This window comes from Bufo bufo, chromosome 2, assembly GCF_905171765.1.
Source record: "Bufo bufo chromosome 2, aBufBuf1.1, whole genome shotgun sequence".
NCBI classification, from domain to species: domain Eukaryota; kingdom Metazoa; phylum Chordata; class Amphibia; order Anura; family Bufonidae; genus Bufo; species Bufo bufo.
This window is the reverse complement of record NC_053390.1, coordinates 10,355,174-10,375,321: the sequence shown is the minus strand read 5'-3', so window position 1 is coordinate 10,375,321 and position 20,148 is coordinate 10,355,174. Positions and strand designations below refer to the sequence as shown.

Genomic DNA, 20,148 nt, shown 5'->3' with positions numbered 1-20,148 from the left:
AAACATTTTCACCCTTTTCTGACTTGTACTTGCAGTAACAATCTGTGATTGGTCAGGAGAAGGTTCCTCATAATTAGGAGGATTATATGACTGATCTGTACTGTGAAGTCCTGGATCTACATTTAGGGTAATGAGGTTTTCTCCCAAAGAGCGCTGCATGATATCTTCATCTAGTGGTAACATGACATTTTCACATTTCTTACTAGGATTTTCTGTTAAGATAAAAATTAAAAAAGTTATTTTTTTCTGCAAACTACAGAGAAGAAAAACTTATAACATTCCAATTCGGCTGGAAGTTGATCCAGCAGGAAGGAGAAGTGTTCATTCATTTGGAATCCATTCCTGACTTTGGCCAAAAAACTGCACTTGTGATCCCAGCCTTACAAAGCTTCTATAACTTCCTGACAAAGTCCAGGATTCTGGTTTACACCAGGTCAGGACTTTTATTACATACAGTAAATAATGACTTAACAAAACAAAAAAATGTGAAAAGCCCGACCATGTCTGGAAACGATGGAGCATCGTAAGCCCCGCCCCTGCAGAACCTGCCTGTTGTTTCTATATGTGGAACCTTAAAATCCCCCCTTTTTGGACAGATTATAAGAGCAGCACAGATCAGTGACTGGTTATCTACGAGCAAGTTCACACAGAGCAGATCAGCTGCAGACATTTCTGTGACTGTCCCGCTGCCCTGAATGTGGCTTGTAATAATCCATGCACCTGCTGCAGAAACAACCCAATATATGGAAATGTCTACAATAAATGTGCCCTGTGTGAACACGCTCTAATGCAGCTGGAACATTCTGGGACATGCAATTACTGCTAGAAGTCACACGTTCAGTCTGAAGGGGATGAGCAGATAATCGCTGAAGTGATGGACAACAGGATCACATTTAGCAATTTAAAGCCGATGCCAGACAAGAATTTTACTACAAATTTTCTCACATTTTATTGAGACACCAACGACTTAGGCGACTTTCACACTGGCTTTTTGCCTTTCCGTTTGTGAGATCCGTCATGGGCTCTCAGAAGTAATCCAAAACGGATTGGTTTTGCCCTAATGTATTCTTAAGGGAAATGGATCCGCTTTAAGAGGCTGGTGCTCCTCCATTACATGTCACTGCACACACGTGTATACACTGCACATGACGGCTCTTACCTTGTGATATAAGAGGCTGGTGCTCCTCCATTACATGTCACTGCACACACGTGTATACACTGCACATGACGGCTCTTACCTTGTGATATAAGAGGCTAGTGCCCCTCCATTACATGTCACTGCACACACGTGTATACACTGCACATGACGGCTCTTACCTTGTGATATAAGAGGCTGGTGCTCCTCCATTACATATCACTGCACACACGTGTATACACTGCACATGACGGCTCTTACCCTGTGATATAAGAGGCTGGTGCTCCTCCATTACATGTCACTGCACACACGTGTATACACTGCACATGACGGCTCTTACCTTGTGATATAAGAGGCTGGTGCTCCTCCATTACATGTCACTGCACACACGTGTATACACTGCACATGACGGCTCTTACCTTGTGATATAAGAGGCTGGAGCTCCTCCTTTACATGTCACTGCACACACGTGTATACACTGCACATGACGGCTCTTACCCTGTGATATAAGAGGCTGGTGCTCCTCCATTACATGTCACTGCACACACGTGTATACACTGCACATGACGGCTCTTACCTTGTGATATAAGAGGCTGGTGCTCCTCCATTACATGTCACTGCACACACGTGTATACACTGCACATGACGGCTCTTACCTTGTGATATAAGAGGCTGGAGCTCCTCCATTACATGTCACTGCATACACGTGTATACACTGCACATGACGGCTCTTACCTTGTGATATAAGAGGCTGGTGCTCCTCCATTACATGTCACTGCACACACGTGTACACACTGCACATGACGGCTCTTACCTTGTGATATAAGAGGCTGGTGCTCCTCCATTACATGTCACTGCACACACATGTATACACTGCACATGACGGCTCTTACCCTGTGATATAAGAGGCTGGTGCTCCTCCATTACATGTCACTGCACACACGTGTATACACTGCACATGACGGGTCTTAACTTGTGATATAAGAGGCTGGTGCTCCTCCATTACATGTCACTGCACACACGTGTATACACTGCACATGACGGCTCTTACCCTGTGATATAAGAGGCTGGTTCTCCTCCATTACATGTCACTGCACACACGTGTATACATTGCACATGACGGCTCTTACCTTGTGATATAAGAGGCTGTGCTCCTCCATTACATGTCACTGCACACACGTGTATACATTGCACATGACAGGTCTTACCTTGTGATATAAGAGGCTGGTGCTCCTCCATTACATGTCACTGCACACACGTGTATACACTGCACATGACGGCTCTTACCTTGTGATATAAGAGGCTGGTGCTCCTCCATTACATGTCACTGCACACACGTGTACACACTGCACATGACGGCTCTTACCTTGTGATATAAGAGGCTGGTGCTCCTCCATTACATGTCACTGCACACACGTGTATCCACTGCACATGGCGGCTCTTACCCTGTGATATAAGAGGCTGGTCCTCCATTACATGTCACTGCACACACGTGTACACACTGCACATGACGGCTCTTACCTTGTGATATAAGAGGCTGGTCCTCCATTACATGTCACTGCACACACGTGTACACACTGCACATGACGGCTCTTACCTTGTGATATAAGAGGCTGGTGCTCCTCCATTACATGTCACTGCACACACATGTATACACTGCACATGACGGCTCTTACCTTGTGATATAAGAGGCTGGTGCTCCTCCATTACATATCACTGCACACACGTGTATACACTGCACATGACGGCTCTTACCCTGTGATATAAGAGGCTGGTGCTCCTCCATTACATGTCACTGCACACACGTGTATACACTGCACATGACGGCTCTTACCCTGTGATATAAGAGGCTGGTGCTCCTCCATTACATGTCACTGCACACACGTGTATACACTGCACATGACGGCTCTTACCCTGTGATATAAGAGGCTGGTGCTCCTCCATTACATGTCACTGCATACACGTGTATACACTGCACATGACGGCTCTTACCCTGTGATATAAGAGGCTGGTGCTCCTCCATTACATGTCACTGCACACACGTGTATCCACTGCACATGGCGGCTCTTACCCTGTGATATAAGAGGCTGGTCCTCCATTACATGTCACTGCACACACGTGTACACACTGCACATGACGGCTCTTACCTTGTGATATAAGAGGCTGGTCCTCCATTACATGTCACTGCACACACGTGTACACACTGCACATGACGGCTCTTACCTTGTGATATAAGAGGCTGGTGCTCCTCCATTACATGTCACTGCACACACATGTATACACTGCACATGACGGCTCTTACCTTGTGATATAAGAGGCTGGTGCTCCTCCATTACATATCACTGCACACACGTGTATACACTGCACATGACGGCTCTTACCCTGTGATATAAGAGGCTGGTGCTCCTCCATTACATGTCACTGCACACACGTGTATACACTGCACATGACGGCTCTTACCTTGTGATATAAGAGGCTGGTGCTCCTCCATTACATGTCACTGCACACACGTGTATACACTGCACATGACGGCTCTTACCCTGTGATATAAGAGGCTGGTGCTCCTCCATTACATGTCACTGCATACACGTGTATACACTGCACATGACGGCTCTTACCTTGTGATATAAGAGGCTGGTGCTCCTCCATTACATGTCACTGCACACACGTGTATACACTGCACATGACGGGTCTTACCTTGTGATATAAGAGGCTGGTGCTCCTCCATTACATATCACTGCACACACGTGTATACACTGCACATGACGGGTCTTACCCTGTGATATAAGAGGCTGGTGCTCCTCCATTACATGTCACTGCACACACGTGTATACACTGCACATGACGTCTCTTACCCTGTGATATAAGAGGCTGGTGCTCCTCCATTACATGTCACTGCACACACGTGTATACACTGCACATGACGGGTCTTACCCTGTGATATAAGAGGCTGGTGCTCCTCCATTACATGTCACTGCACACACGTGTATACACTGCACATGACGGCTCTTACCTTGTGATATAAGAGGCTGGTGCTCCTCCATTACATGTCACTGCACACACGTGTATACACTGCACATGACGGCTCTTACCCTGTGATATAAGAGGCTGGTGATCCTCCATCATGGCCTCCTTGTACAGATCCTTGTGTCCTTCTATATACTCCCACTCCTCCATGGAGAAATAGACAGTGACGTCCTGACACCTTATAGGAACCTGACAACACAATGACACCGTCATCACCCAGACCCCTCCAGTGCTGTTACTGGAGAATTTCCCAGCATTCCCAGCAGTGTCACCTCTCCAGTCAGCAGCTCCATCATCTTGTGGGTGAGTTCTAGGATCTTCTGCTCATGTATCAGGGGGTGAGGGGGAGGCTCTGTGATGGGGGGAGGGGTCCTGCTCCGCCCTCCTGACTCCTGGAGATGGATGATGGGAGTCACACAGTCCCCCGATGTCTTCTTCACTATTGTGTACTCCTGTGGATGGAGAGAGACACTTAGGGAATAAACCCTTCAGGGGCCATGTGCTCTCCTCCGGCCCTCTCCTCCTGGTACAACGTGCCTACTTACCTCCTCATGGCTCCTACAACATGACTATTGGTCACTGGTCACATGACACATCACTCACCATACTGGGGGCTGATCTTCAGGTTCTCCATCACTTGGAAGGTCTGGAGGCCGTTCTCCAGGACCCTGGACTCTTCCTATCACTTCCTATGATGGATTCTCCTCCCCGATGTCTGACTTGTTACAGAATACAATACAGAGGAGAGAAATCTAGAAAAGTTTACCTCTCCGCTCAGCAGGGAGATGATCTCCAAGGTGAGGTCTAATATTCTTCTGCTGATCTCCTTCCTGTCCATCCTTGGTGGTCATTCAGGAGAAGAGGAGAGACCTGGAGGAGCTGGAGGCTTCTAGTACTGCAGGCGCCTTTATGAGAAGAGGAGAGGAAATCATCCAGGGGACAAGACCAGATGTCACCTCCAGAACCGCACTTCCTGAGCCTGGAGGGGCCCCGCTTCTCAGAGCCCCCACCACATGGATCCCAGGGGCCCCAACATGGAGATCTCTGGTGGCTCCACAGGAGATAAATGTCTGGTAGATGCAGGTCCCACCTCTGGGCTGTGCTCAGCTGTGTCCACAACTCCTAGAGAAGAGACTGGAGAGAGCTGAGCTCAGGCCGGGCCCCGCTCCATTCATTCTCCTCCTGGAGGCAGGGGCCCCTCACCAGGACAGTCAGGGGCCAGCGAATGATGACAACCCCCACTATCCCCACTACTCCTCCCCCATCATACTAAGCTGAGGAGCGGAGAAGGATTCCTTGTGTGTAATGGAGGAGAATCTCCAGAGGTGACATGTCTGAGCTCTCCACCACACTGTCTCCTCACAGCTCATCTTACCTGCAGGCTGGAGGAATGGCTGATACCAGAGAGAACAAGAGCCCTGACTACCGACCAGGACCTGCCCAGTATCTGCTGCACTGCCAGAGCTGAAGGACCTGGGGTGACGTCACTGGCATGTGATCAGTGCAGGGGGCGGGGCTCAGCAGTGACTACCGACCAGGACCTGCCCAGTATCTGCTGGGTAGATGCTAGAGTGGAGTTGTTAGAACGAGGTCTGTGACGTCACTGGTCACATGCTCCTTCATGGTCACATGGTGAAGTGTGGGAAGTGCTTATAAAGCCAGACTGCAGGAGCTCGTGGAGGAGGAGGAGCTGTGTGTGCCTGGATGTGCTGCAGAGCTGGAGTCCATAGGAGCGCATACATGAGGAGGCAGGTACAGATCTGTGGAGGGAGGGAGGGAGGGGCATGTGGTGTATTCTGGGGACATGGGGGGGTTAATCTGTGAGGGGGGGGCATGTGGTGTATTCTGGGGACATGGGGGGGTTAATCTGTGAGGGGGGGGGCATGTGGTGTATTCTGGGGACATGGGGGGGTTAATCTGTGAGGGGGGGGCATGTGGTGTATTCTGGGGACATGGGGGGGTTAATCTGTGAGGGGGGGGCATGTGGTGTATTCTGGGGACATGGGGGGGTTAATCTGTGAGGGGGGGGCATGTGGTGTATTCTGGGGACATGGGGGGGTTAATCTGTGAGGGGGGGGGCATGTGGTGTATTCTGGGGACATGGGGGGGTTAATCTGTGAGGGGGGGGCATGTGGTGTATTCTGGGGACATGGGGGGGTTAATCTGTGAGGGGGGGCATGTGGTGTATTCTGGGGACATGGGGGGGTTAATCTGTGAGGGGGGGGGCATGTGGTGTATTCTGGGGACATGGGGGGGTTAATCTGTGAGGGGGGGCATGTGGTGTATTCTGGGGACATGGGGGGGTTAATCTGTGAGGGGGGGGCATGTGGTGTATTCTGGGGACATGGGGGGGTTAATCTGTGAGGGGGGGGCATGTGGTGTATTCTGGGGACATGGGGGGGTTAATCTGTGAGGGGGGCATGTGGTGTATTCTGGGGACATGGGGGGGTTAATCTGTGAGGGGGGGGCATGTGGTGTATTCTGGGGACATGGGGGGGCATGTGGTGTATTCTGGGGACATGGGGGGGTTAATCTGTGAGGGGGGGGCATGTGGTGTATTCTGGGGACATGGGGGGGGTTAATCTGTGAGGGGGGGGCATGTGGTGTATTCTGGGGACATGGGGGGGTTAATCTGTGAGGGGGGGGGCATGTGGTGTATTCTGGGGACATGGGGGGGGCATGTGGTGTATTCTGGGGACATGGGGGGGTTAATCTGTGAGGGGGGGGCATGTGGTGTATTCTGGGGACATGGGGGGGTTAATCTGTGAGGGGGGGGCATGTGGTGTATTCTGGGGGCATGGGGTGGGGGGGGGGCATGTGGTGTATTCTGGGGACATGGGGGGGTTAATCTGTGAGGGGGGGGCATGTGGGTGTATTCTGGGGACATGGGGGGGTTAATCTGTGAGGGGGGGGCATGTGGGTGTATTCTGGGGGCATGGGGTGGGGGGGGGCATGTGGTGTATTCTGGGGACATGGGGGGGGGGGGGTTAATCTGTGAGGGGGGGGCATGAGGTGTATTCTGGGGACATGGGGGGGGGGTTAATCTGTGAGGGGGGGGCATGAGGGTGCAGATCTATGGGGGTGGGGCATGTGGTGTATTCTGGCGCCATGAGGGTGCATATCTATGGGGGGGGGCATGTGGGTGTATTCTGGGGCCCATGAGGGTGTAGGTCTGTGAGGGGGTTATGGGGTGGGTCAGTCTGGTAGGGGGGCATGTGGTGTAGTCTGTTACCATGAGGGTGCATATCTCTGTGGGGGAGGGGGGTCAATCTCAAAGGGGGGGGGTCAATCTGTGAGGGGGGCATGTGGTGTATTCTGGGGACATGAGGGTGCAGATCTATGGGGGGGGGGGTCATGTGGGTGTATTCTGGCGCCCTGAGGGTGCAGATCTATGGGGGGGGGGGGGGTCATGTAGTGTATTCTGGCGCCATGAGGGTGCAGATCTATGGGGGGGGGTCATGTGGGTGTATTCTGGCGCCCTGAGGGTGCAGATCTATGGGGGGGGGGGGGTCATGTGGGTGTATTCTGGCGCCATGAGGGTGCAGATCTATGGGGGGGGTCATGTGGGTGTATTCTGGCGCCATGAGGGTGCAGATCTATGGGGGGGGGGGTCATGTGGGTGTATTCTGGCGCCATGAGGGTGCAGATCTATGGGGGGGGGTCATGTGGGTGTATTCTGGCGCCATGAGGGTGCAGATCTATGGGGGGGGGCATGTGGGTGTATTCTGGGGGCATAAGGGTGCAGATCTATGGGGGGCATGTGGGTGTATTCTGGGGCCATGAGGGTGTAGGTCTGTGAGGGGGTTATGGGGTGGGTCAGTCTGGTAGGGGGGCATGTGGTGTAGTCTGTTACCATGAGGGTGCATATCTCTGTGGGGGGGGGGGGGGGTCAATCTCCAAGGGGGGGGGGGGGCATGTAGTGTATTCTGGTACCATGAGGGTGCAGATCTGTGGGGGGGTGTGGTGTATTCTGGGGACATGAGGGTGCAGATCTATGGGGGGGGCATGTGGTGTATTCTGGGGCCATGAGGGTGCAGATCTATGGGGGGGGGGGGATGTGGGTGTATTCTGGGGCCATGTGGGTGCAGATCAATGGGGGGGGGCGGCATGTGGGTGTATTCTGGGGGCATAAGGGTGCAGATCTATGGGGGGGGGCATAAGGGTGTATTCTGGGGGCATAAGGGTGCAGATCTATGGGGGGGGGCATAAGGGTGTATTCTGGGGGCATAAGGGTGCAGATCTATGGGGGGGGGCATGTGGGTGTATTCTGGGGCATAAGGGTGCAGATCTATGGGGGGGGGGGGCATGTGGGTGTATTCTGGTACCATGAGGGTGCAGATCTGTGGGGGGGGGAGGGGGTCAATCTGTGAGGGGGGGGCATGTGGTGTATTCTGGGGACATGAGGGTGCAGATCTATGGGGGGGGGCATGTGGGTGTATTCTGGGGCCATGAGGGTGCAGATTTATGGGGTGGGGGGCATGTGGTGTATTCTGGGGACATGGGGGGGGGGGTTAATCTGTGAGGGGGGCATGTGGGTGTATTCTGGGGCCCATGAGGGTGTAGGTCTGTGAGGGGGTTATGGGGTGGGTCAGTCTGGTAGGGGGGCATGTGGTGTAGTCTGTTACCATGAGGGTGCATATCTCTGTGGGGGAGGGGGGGTCAATCTCAAAGGGGGGGGTGGGTCAATATGTGAGGGGGGGCATGTGGTGTATTCTGGCGCCATGAGGGTGCAGATCTATGGGGGGGGTCATGTGGGTGTATTCTGGCACCATGAGGGTGCAGATCTATGGGGGGGGCATGTGGGTGTATTCTGGCACCATGAGGGTGCAGATCTTTGGGGGGGGGGGGCATGTGGGTGTATTCTGGGGCCATGAGGGTGTAGGTCTGTGAGGGGGTTATGGGGTGGGTCAGTCTGGTAGGGGGGCATGTGGTGTAGTCTGTTACCATGAGGGTGCATATCTCTGGGGGGGGGGTCAATCTCCAAGGTGGGGGGGGGGGTGTCGTGTCAATCTCCAAGGGGGGGGGGGGGGGGGTCATGTAGTGTATTCTGGTACCATGAGGGTGCATATCTCTGTGGGGGGGGGGGGTGTATTCTGGGAACATGAGGATGCAGATCTGTGGGAGGGGGGGCTTTATGGGGTGTATTGGAGAGGGGGCAGATCAATAAGGGGGGGTGTAAGCCTCTGTGTATGGGGCTGGGTGTATCCTGTAGCTGGTGTGTGGTGACATTGATGTGTATTCACCCCATAGATTGTGTTCTTGAGAGCAGAGGGGTTGCCATCCAGCAGAGCCGGAGGAGACGTGCCCCCCGCTGTGCCCTCTGATGGCAGCACTACACACTATATAGAAGGGGTTGCCATCCAGCAGAGCCGGAGGAGACGAGCCCCCCAGTGCCCCCCGCTGTGCCCTCTGATGGCAGCACTACACACTATATAGAAGGGGTTGCCATCCAGCAGAGCCGGAGGAGACGAGCCCCCCAGTGCCCCCCGCTGTGCCCTCTGATGGCAGCACTACACACTATATAGAAGGGGTTGCCATCCAGCAGAGCCGGAGGAGACGAGCCCCCCAGTGCCCCCCGCTGTGCCCTCTGATGGCAGCACTACACACTATATAGAAGGGGTTGCCATCCAGCAGAGCCGGAGGAGACGAGCCCCCCAGTGCCCCCGCTGTGCCCTCTGATGGCAGCACTACACACTATATAGAAGGGGTTGCCATCCAGCAGAGCCGACGAGCCCCCAGTGCCCCCCGCTGTGCCCTCTGATGGCAGCACTACACACTATATAGAAGGGGTTGCCATCCAGCAGAGCCGGAGGAGACGAGCCCCCCAGTGCCCCCCGCTGTGCCCTCTGATGGCAGCACTACACACTATATAGAAGGGGTTGCCATCCAGCAGAGCCGGAGGAGACGAGCCCCCCAGTGCCCCCCGCTGTGCCCTCTGATGGCAGCACTACACACTATATAGAAGGGGTTGCCATCCAGCAGAGCCGGAGGAGACGAGCCCCCCAGTGCCCCCCGCTGTGCCCTCTGATGGCAGCACTACACACTATATAGAAGGGGTTGCCATCCAGCAGAGCCGGAGGAGACGAGCCCCCCAGTGCCCCCCGCTGTGCCCTCTGATGGCAGCACTACACACTATATAGAAGGGGTTGCCATCCAGCAGAGCCGACGAGCCCCCCAGTGCCCCCCGCTGTGCCCTCTGATGGCAGCACTACACACTATATAGAAGGGGTTGCCATCCAGCAGAGCCGGAGGAGACGAGCCCCCCAGTGCCCCCCGCTGTGCCCTCTGATGGCAGCACTACACACTATATAGAAGGGGTTGCCATCCAGCAGAGCCGGAGGAGACGAGCCCCCCAGTGCCCCCCGCTGGCAGCACTACACACTATATAGAAGGGCTTGTTGTGTCGCTGGTGGCCGTCAGTAAACAGAATCTGTCCTACAGACCCCGCAGGATTGTGTCCGAAGAGCTGACGTCCCGTGTAGGGCTGTAATCCATTATAACGATGAATCCAGTTATGGAATAATCGTCCGATTCGTTGCTATGCGGGCCGTTTACTTTAAGTCACTGCATCTTTATTTTACCTTACAATGACGCTCCAGTAACGGGCAGAGCGGATGGCGGTGTAACGTCACTTACTCATGTGACGCGCCTGCTCCGCCTCCTTCATGCATCTCGTGAGTGACGTTACGCCGCCCTCAGCTCTGCCTGTTACTGGAGCGTCATTGTAAGGTAAAATAAAGATGCTGTGAGCAGCGGGGGCGGGGCTGTTATGGGGAGGGGGGGATCGGTCTATGGCACTGCTATGGGGAGGGGGGATCGGTCTATGGCACTGCTATGGGGAGGGGGGATCGGTCTATGGCACTGCTATGGGGAGGGGGGGATCAGTCTATGGCACTGCTATGGGGAGGGGGGGATCGGTCTATGGCACTGCTATGGGGAGGGGGGGGGATCGGTCTATGGCACTGCTATGGGGAGGGGGATCGGTCTATGGCACTGTTATGGGGAGGGGGGGGATCGGTCTATGGCACTGTTATGGGGAGGGGGGGGATCGGTCTATGGCACTGTTATGGGGAGGGATCGGTCTATGGCACTGCTATGGGGAGGGGGGGGATCGGTCTATGGCACTGTTATGGGGAGGGGGGGGATCGGTCTATGGCACTGTTATGGGGAGGGATCGGTCTATGGCACTGCTATGGGGAGGGGGGGGATCGGTCTATGGCACTGTTATGGGGAGGGGGGGATCGGTCTATGGCACTGCTATGGGGAGGGGGGGGGATCGGTCTATGGCACTGTTATGGGGAGGATCGGTCTATGGCACTGTTATGGGGAGGGGGGGGGGGGGGGGTTGGTCTATGGCACTGCTATGGGGAGGGGGAGGGGGGGGGGGCGGTCTATGGCACTGTTATGGGGAGGGGGGGATCGGTCTATGGCACTGCTATGGGGAGGGGGAGGGGGGGGGATCGGTCTATGGCACTGTTATGGGGAGGGGGGGGATCGGTCTATGGCACTGCTATGGGGAGGGGGGGGATCGGTCTATGGCACTGTTATGGGGAGGATCGGTCTATGGCACTGTTATGGGGAGGGGGGAGGGGGGGGGATTGGTCTATGGCACTGTTATGGGGAGGGGGGGATCGGTCTATGGCACTGCTATGGGGAGGGGGGGGGGGTCGGTCTATGGCACTGCTATGGGGAGGGGGATCGGTCTATGGCACTGCTATGGGGAGGGGGATCGGTCTATGGCACTGCTATGGGGAGGGGGATCTGCCCACAGGACCCCCTCTCCATAACAGCGCCGCCCACAGGACCCCCTCTCCATAACAGCGCCGCCCACAGGACCCCCTCTCCATAACAGCGCCGCCCACAGGACCCCCTCTCCATAACAGTGTCGTCCACAATTTGTTTTAATATGGCCTTTGAACATAATTTTTCAAGTAAAATCATATAAACCTCTGTTTGTAATTTTGGTGTTTTTTTTTTTTTTCCCGATCAATTAAATTATCGACAACTAATCGATTATTCATATAATGTTTAGCTGCAGCCCTCGTCCTGTGTAAGCTCCTTAGCTGGGATTCAAATTGGTGATTACGGCATAGCAGAGTTTCTATGGCGGTGCGGGGGCGTTCCAGTGTGCCATTGGCACTTGTGTAATTCCCCTGGATTCAGATGGCATAATGGCGGTGCTCATGTGCCCATACACCACAGCGTCTAGACTCCGGCCTTACAGCAGACACAGGCTAGCCCTAGTGTGGAAGCAGTGTCCTAAATGTGCTGTCCTAATCCAGCCTTGCTTCTCTACCTTAGGGCGCCTGACCCCGTTGGGCCACGCCTGACCCCGTTGGGCCACGCCTGACCCCGTTGGGCCACGCCCAATACAAAATAACCTTCATGTCACCTGCTGTGGAGAGATGGTGACTCTCCCTGCACAGGGCTGCTGTATGAGAGGGAGCGGAGTCCATCCAGGCCCTGCGTCAGACGGAGGACAGGGAGCCACTGGACCTCTGGCCGCCCTACTTTACCCGCTGAAGTAGCAAACAGCCTGGAAGTTTATTACAGACCAGATAAGCGCACTGTGAATACAGCGACTGAACTTGGCCTGAAAACGACATCCCTCATATTCCGGTCACTTCAGCCGTCCTGTGTATGGAGGCCGGGTCACCAGGAACAAGAGGCAAGGAGCCCGTTTTATAGACTTACAGTATCATTAACTTTATTTTTTATTTCTTGTAGGTAAACAAACTGATCAAATTGGTGAAAGTGGCGTCACTTGTCTCATATGCAAGTCTGTATTTAATGTATAAAACGGTAAATGGTTCTGAAATGTAGGTAACAAACACTTTAATAACGGGTTCTCACTGTTTTTCTCTTTGGTGTTGGGGGGGGGGGGGGGGGGGTGGAAATAGACAACTACATGTTATTATTGGTCTCTCAGAACATGTCAGCAATTGACATTAAGGTGCAGTGTTCTCCGATATACAGACGCCCTGCAGTTCTATCTGTGCACACACAGGACTAATGGGATTTATTGGAAAGTTTTTAAATAAAGCATATATTTAATAAATCAAATATGTGACTTTAATTTTTGATGGACTCTACATGCCTGGTTCCCACCGTGAAGCATGGAGGTGTGATGGTGTGGGGGCTTTTCTGGTGACACTTGGGGATTTATTCAAAATTGAAGGCATACTGAACCAGCATGGCTACCACAGCATCTTGCAGCGGCATGCTATTCCATCCGGTTTGCGTTTAGTTGGACCATCATTTATTTTTCAACAGGACAATGACCCCAAACACACCTCCAGGCTGTGTAAGGGCTATTTGACCATGAAGGAGAGTGATGGGGTGCTGCGCCAGATGACCTGGCCTCCACAGTCACCGGACCTGAACCCAATCGAGATGGTTTGGGGTGAGCTGGACCGCAGAGTGAAGGCAAAAGGGCCAACAAGTGCTAAGCATCTCTGGGAACTCCTTCAAGACTGTTGGAAGACCATTTCAGGGGACTACCTCTTGAAGCTCATCAAGAGAACGCCAAGAGTGTGCAAAGCAGTAATCAAAGCAAAAGGTGGCTACTTTGAAGAACCTAGAATATGACATATTTTTAGTTGTTTCACGCTACCAACCTGACTCCCAGTCCAAAGAAATCCAGCCCATACAACTTTACCAATCTCCAGCAAGCTATGCCTTACTGATGCAGTACTTTTCTGCATTTCAGCTACCTCACCCAGTGAGACTGAACCACCAGGTGAGATACACCCCCAAGTTCACATCACCAAAATATATATATATCAAATTGCAATAGGGCCCATACAGAACACCCACATAGTCTTCTGCCCACTACATGGTAACCAGAGCTCTGAAAATTGGCAGGAATGGAGGGTGAGGTGGTAGAGGAGGCCAACTGCACACCCGCCTCACACTACATTCGTATAACATTTTATGTGAAATCAAAGAAAATGGTGGGGGGTGAGGCTCTTTTCTATGGAAAGGTTTTTAATCAGTTTTTGATATCTGCAGCATGAAGACAAGCTTTGGATATCAAACACTCAGTGGCATCAGATTGCATAGAAAAAATATACAAGAAAATAATAAAGGTAAATTCTTAATAGTAAAACTATTTACTTAACTGAGAATGTAAGGTATTTAATAACATCAAGAACAGGAGAACCTCTTCCTAACAACTCCTCCTTTCTAGCCTGCTTTATAGTTATTGAGCAGGCTAGATTTATGACCTTGGGGGGGGGGGGGGAGGGGTGCTGGTGGTGGTTACGGGACCTCCTGCTAACAACTCCATTCTAGCATGCTCCACGCTGAACAGGCTAGAATACTGAGACTAGGATGGAGTTGTTAGGAGGTCCCGTAAACCCCCCCGAAGTCAGAAATCTAGTCTGCTCACTAACTATGAAGCCGGCTAGAATGGAGTTGTTAGGAGGCGGTTCTCCTGTTCTTGATATTAAATTCTTTACATTCTCAAGGAAACTTTTTTAGAACAATGATTCCAAGAGGAGGAACTCCTTCTAAAAACGCTACAGCTTATACTACTGGCTTCTGACCTCTACAGCTTATATTACTGATAATAGAGGAGGACCTCCTAACAGAGGCATTCTCCAACTATGGCCCTCCAGCTGTTGCAAAACTACAACTCCCAGCATGCCCAAACAGCCTATAGCAGGGCATTATGGGAGGTGTAGTTTTACAACAGCTGGAGGGCCGCAGTTGGAGGATGCCTGTTCTAACACCTCTACAGCTTATATTACTGATAGAGGAGGATCTCCTTCTAACATCTCTACAGCTTATATTACTGATAGTAGAGGAGGACCTCCTTCTAACAACTCCATTCTAGCTGATTCTATAGTGAACAGGCTAGATTACTGACTCCAGGAGGAGGACCTCCTTCTAACACCTCTACAGCTTATATTACTGATAATAGAGAAGGACCTCCTGCTAACAACTCCATTCTAATATATTACTGACTACAAAGTGTGGACCTCCTCCTAACAACTGCATGTTAGGGCCCATGCACACAGACGTGTGCCTTCCGAGACATAGTGTTCATGAGCAGGCCATATGTCCCAGAGCGGCATCAATCATGTCCCATGATAATACGAGTCTGGGATGGTAGTCCCGCGGGTCGCTCGATGTGCACTGCATTATAGTAAACTATGAAGCTATGCGCTCTGGGACATATGCCCTGCTCACAGACTGTATATCTCAGATGGCATATGTTTATGTGCATGGACCCTTATTAGAATAGTGGGAGAAATAAGGTCCTCCTTCTGGAGCCAGTAATATGGTAGAATAGGAATGTTAGGAGGAGGGCCTCCTGGAGCCAGCAGGATATGCTTTAGAGGTGTTAGAAGGAGGTCCTCCTCCTGGAGTCAGTAATCTAGCCTGTTCACTATAGAATCAGCTAGAATGGAGTTGTTAGAAGGAGATCCTCCTCTATTATCATTGCTAGAAGCTGCAGAGGTGTTAGAAGGAGGTTCTCCTCTACTATCAGTAATATAAGCTGCAGAGGTGTTAGAAGGAGGTTCTCCTCTACTATCAGTAATATAAGCTGCAGAGGTGTTAGAAGGAGGTCCTCCTCCTGGAGTCAGTAACCTAGTCTTTTCTATACAGAGCAGGCTAGAATGGAGTGGGCAGAAGGAGGTCCTCCTCTATTATCAATAATATAAGCTGCAGAGTTGTTAGGAGATCCTCCTCTATTATCAGTAATATAAGCTGTAGAGGTGTTAGAAGAAGGTCCTCCTCCTGGAGTCAGTAATCTAGCCTGTTCACTATAGAATCAGCTAGAATGGAGTTGTTAGAAGGAGGTCCTCCTCTATTATCATTGCTAGAAGCTGCAGAGGTGTTAGAAGGAGGTCCTCCTCTATTATCAGTAATATAAGCTGCAGAGTTGTTAGGAGGTCCTCCTCTATTATCAGTAATATAAGCTGTAGAGGTGTTAGAAGGAGGTCCTCCTCCTGGAGTCAGTAATCTAGCCCGTTCACTATAGAATCAGCTAGAATGGAGTTGTTAGAAGGAGGTCCTCCTCTATTATCATTGCTAGAAGCTGCAGAGGTGTTAGAAGGAGGTCCTCCTCTATTATCAATAATATAAGCTGTAGAGATATTAGAAGAAGGTCCTCCTCCTGGAGTCAGTAACCTAGTCTTTTCTATACAGAGCAGGCTAGAATGGAGTGGGCAGAAGGAGGTCCTCCTGTATTTGCTGTGGCTTATTGAGTTAATTTTGGTCCTCTCTGAGAAGTCCTTAATCTAGTCGGCTGTGGCAGATAAAACTGTGAAATTAAAATACATGAAGGGTGTGCTCATGTGGTCGGCGTGGTTTTAGAAGTGGCATTTTGATTGACACTTGTGTGTTTTATTGGCAAAACCACACAGCCATTAATGAGAGTGTTAACAGGAAATGGCCGCGCTGTGCGAACACAACTGTAAAACTCTGAATTTGATCCTGTCGGCTTAGAATTACATCATTGGTGTAGGACATGATAAATGAGCCGGGCCACCCCTCCCCCGCCATTCCTCCTTATTTAGAACTGGTGTAAGTGACTTGGAAGGGGAAGAAGTCTTAGATTTTGCCGCAAATCACCTTTGCGAAAAAATCTGCACCAAAAATACACCAAAAGGTCGTATATATTTAAAAATAAATGACCCCTTAGTTCTATTTTTATGTATTTGTGAAAACAAGCAGAATGGAATTTTTTCTATTGCATCGATAAAAATATATATGAAAAAATTATATAGGAAATTCATAATTCTAGTAAAACAGTTTCCAGAATTAAGAATGCAAAGAATTTATTAAGTAACATGAAGAACAGGAGGACCTCCTCCTAACAACTCCATTCTAGCCTGCTCTACACTGAACAGACTAGATTACTGACTCCAGGGGGAGGACCTCCTCCTAACAACTCCATTCTAGCCTGCTCTACACTGAACAGACTAGATTACTGACTCCAGGGGGAGGACCTCCTCCTAACAACTCCATTCTAGCCTGCTCTACACTGAACAAGCTAGATTACTGACTCCAGGGGGAGGACCTCCTCCTAACAACTCCATTCTAGCCTGCTCTACACTGAACAGGCTAGATTACTGACTCCAGGGAGAGGACCTCCTCCTAACAACTCCATTCTAGCCTGCTCTACACTGAACAAGCTAGATTACTGACTCCAGGGTGAGGACCTCATTGTAACAACTCCATTCTAGCCTGCTCTACACTGAACAGACTAGATTACTGACTCCAGGGGGAGGACCTCCTCCTAACAACTCCATTCTAGCCTGCTTTATAGTGAACAGACTAGAATACTGACTCCAGGGGGAGGACCTCATTGTAACAACTCCATTCTAGCCTGCTCTACACTGAACAGACTAGATTACTGACTCCAGGGGGAGGACCTCCTCCTAACAACTCCATTCTAGCCTGCTCTACACTGAACAAGCTAGATTACTGACTCCAGGGGGAGGACCTCCTCCTAACAACTCCATTCTAGCCTGCTCTACACTGAACAGACTAGATTACTGACTCCAGGGGGAGGACCTCCTCCTAACAACTCCATTCTAGCCTGCTCTACACTGAACAGACTAGATTACTGACTCCAGGGGGAGGACCTCCTCCTAACAACTCCATTCTAGCCTGCTCTACACTGAACAAGCTAGATTACTGACTCCAGGGTGAGGACCTCATTGTAACAACTCCATTCTAGCCTGCTCTACACTGAACAGACTAGATTACTGACTCCAGGGGGAGGACCTCCTCCTAACAACTCCATTCTAGCCTGCTTTATAGTGAACAGACTAGAATACTGACTCCAGGGGGAGGACCTCATTGTAACAACTCCATTCTAGCCTGCTCTACACTGAACAGACTAGATTACTGACTCCAGGGTGAGGACCTCATTGTAACCACTCCATTCTAGCCTGCTCTACACTGAACAGGCTAGATTACTGACTCCAGGGGGAGGACCTCATTGTAACAACTCCATTCTAGCCTGCTCTACACTGAACAGACTAGATTACTGACTCCAGGGTGAGGACCTCCTCCTAACAACTCCATTCTAGCCTGCTCTACACTGAACAGACTAGATTACTGACTCCAGGGTGAGGACCTCCTCCTAACAACTCCATTCTAGCCTGCTCTACACTGAACAGACTAGATTACTGACTCCAGGGTGAGGACCTCCTCCTAACAACTCCATTCTAGCCTGCTCTACACTGAAGAGGCTAGATTACTGACTCCAGGGGTAGGACCTCATTGTAACAACTCCATTCTAGCCTGCTCTACACTGAACAGACTAGATTACTGACTCCAGGGAGAGGACCTCATTGTAACAACTCCATTCTAGCCTGCTCTACACTGAACAGACTAGATTACTGACTCCAGGGAGAGGACCTCATTGTAACAACTCCATTCTAGCCTGCTCTACACTGAACAGACTAGAATACTGACTCCAGGGGGAGGACCTCATTGTAACAACTCCATTCTAGCCTGCTCTACACTGAACAAGCTAGATTACTGACTCCAGGGGTAGGACCTCATTGTAACAACTCCATTCTAGCCTGCTCTACACTGAACAGACTAGATTACTGACTCCAGGGAGAGGACCTCATTGTAACAACTCCATTCTAGCCTGCTCTACACTGAACAAGCTAGATTACTGACTCCAGGGTGAGGACCTCCTCCTAACAACTCCATTCTAGCCTGCTCTACACTGAACAAGCTAGATTACTGACTCCAGGGTGAGGACCTCATTGTAACAACTCCATTCTAGCCTGCTCTACACTGAACAGACTAGATTACTGACTCCAGGGAGAGGACCTCATTGTAACAACTCCATTCTAGTCTCAACTAGTGTTGATCACGAATATTCGAATTGCGAATTTTAATCGCGAATATCGGAACTTCGAGAATTCGCGAATATTTAGAATATCGCTAAATATATTCGTAATCGCGAAAATTCTTTTTTTTTTTTTAAATACCAGTTCATGCGAATTTTTATGTGAATATTTTATGCGAATTTTATGTGAATTTTCGCAATCAAGAAAATAATGCCTGGAGATCATGAATTCGCGAATTCTCGAATATATGGCGAACATTCGCCCAAATATTTGCGAAATTTCGCGAATTCGAATATTGCCCCTGCCGCTCATCACTAGTCTCAACCAAGAGCCCTGACTACCGACCAGGACCTGCCCAGTATCTGCTGCACTGCCAGAGCTGAAGGACCTGGGGTGACGTCACCGTCATGTGATCAGTGCAGGGGGCGGGGCTCAGCAGTGACTACCGACCAGGACCTGCCCAGTATCTGCTGCACTGCCAGAGCTGAAGGACCTGGGGTGACGTCACCGTCATGTGATCAGTGCAGGGGGCGGGGCTCAGGAGAGGAGAAGAGGTGGTGAAGGACCTGGGGGTGACGTCACTGTCATGTGATCAGTACAGGGGGCACCTCCAAACGCTGTCACATAGGGGCTTGTGTTTTATCCTGTGTGACAGCAAAAAATGTAAGTGAAAAATAAATAAAAACTAAAAACACAAAAAGATCTGAATGAGGATCTCCTGTAATCTAAGCTCTGCGTCTGGTCCCTTATCACTGCTGTAACCGGACCATTAGACTCCGTGTATTGCTCTGTGACACCATTCTTCTCACTCAGCAGCTGATCTGATCACTCACCGTTCTTTAAAGGGTTTCTGTCAGCCCATTAAACCGTTTTTTTTTTTTTTTCTTTACTAATAATCCCTATAGTGCGATCTCATGATACATAAGCAAATTAATCATTTTGGTTCAGTAGAATTTGCTAAAAATCGATTTTTAAAATATACTAATTACCTTGCTACCAGCAAGTAGGGCGGCTACTTGCTGGTAGCAGCCGCATCCTCCGATGGTAATGACGCCCCCTCGGCATGCTGATTGACAGGGCCAGGGAAGGGAATCGTTCTCTGCTGGCGCTGTTAGAATTTGAAATCTCGCGCCTGCGCCGTACCTGTCTTCAATCGGCGCA

The 20,148-nt window shown here is 50.9% G+C and overlaps 1 long non-coding RNA gene across 1 annotated transcript; it reads left to right on the top strand.

The window, feature by feature from the left end:
• The first annotated feature begins 9,599 nt into the window (after nt 1–9,599).
• On the top strand, nt 9,600–10,511 carry LOC120992012. The gene is made up of 9 exons (XR_005776893.1): nt 9,600–9,641; nt 9,688–9,730; nt 9,777–9,819; nt 9,947–9,989; nt 10,036–10,078; nt 10,125–10,167; nt 10,214–10,256; nt 10,386–10,428; nt 10,475–10,511. It is a non-coding gene; the product is annotated as an uncharacterized LOC120992012 (long non-coding RNA).
• The last annotated feature ends 9,637 nt before the right edge of the window (nt 10,512–20,148 follow it).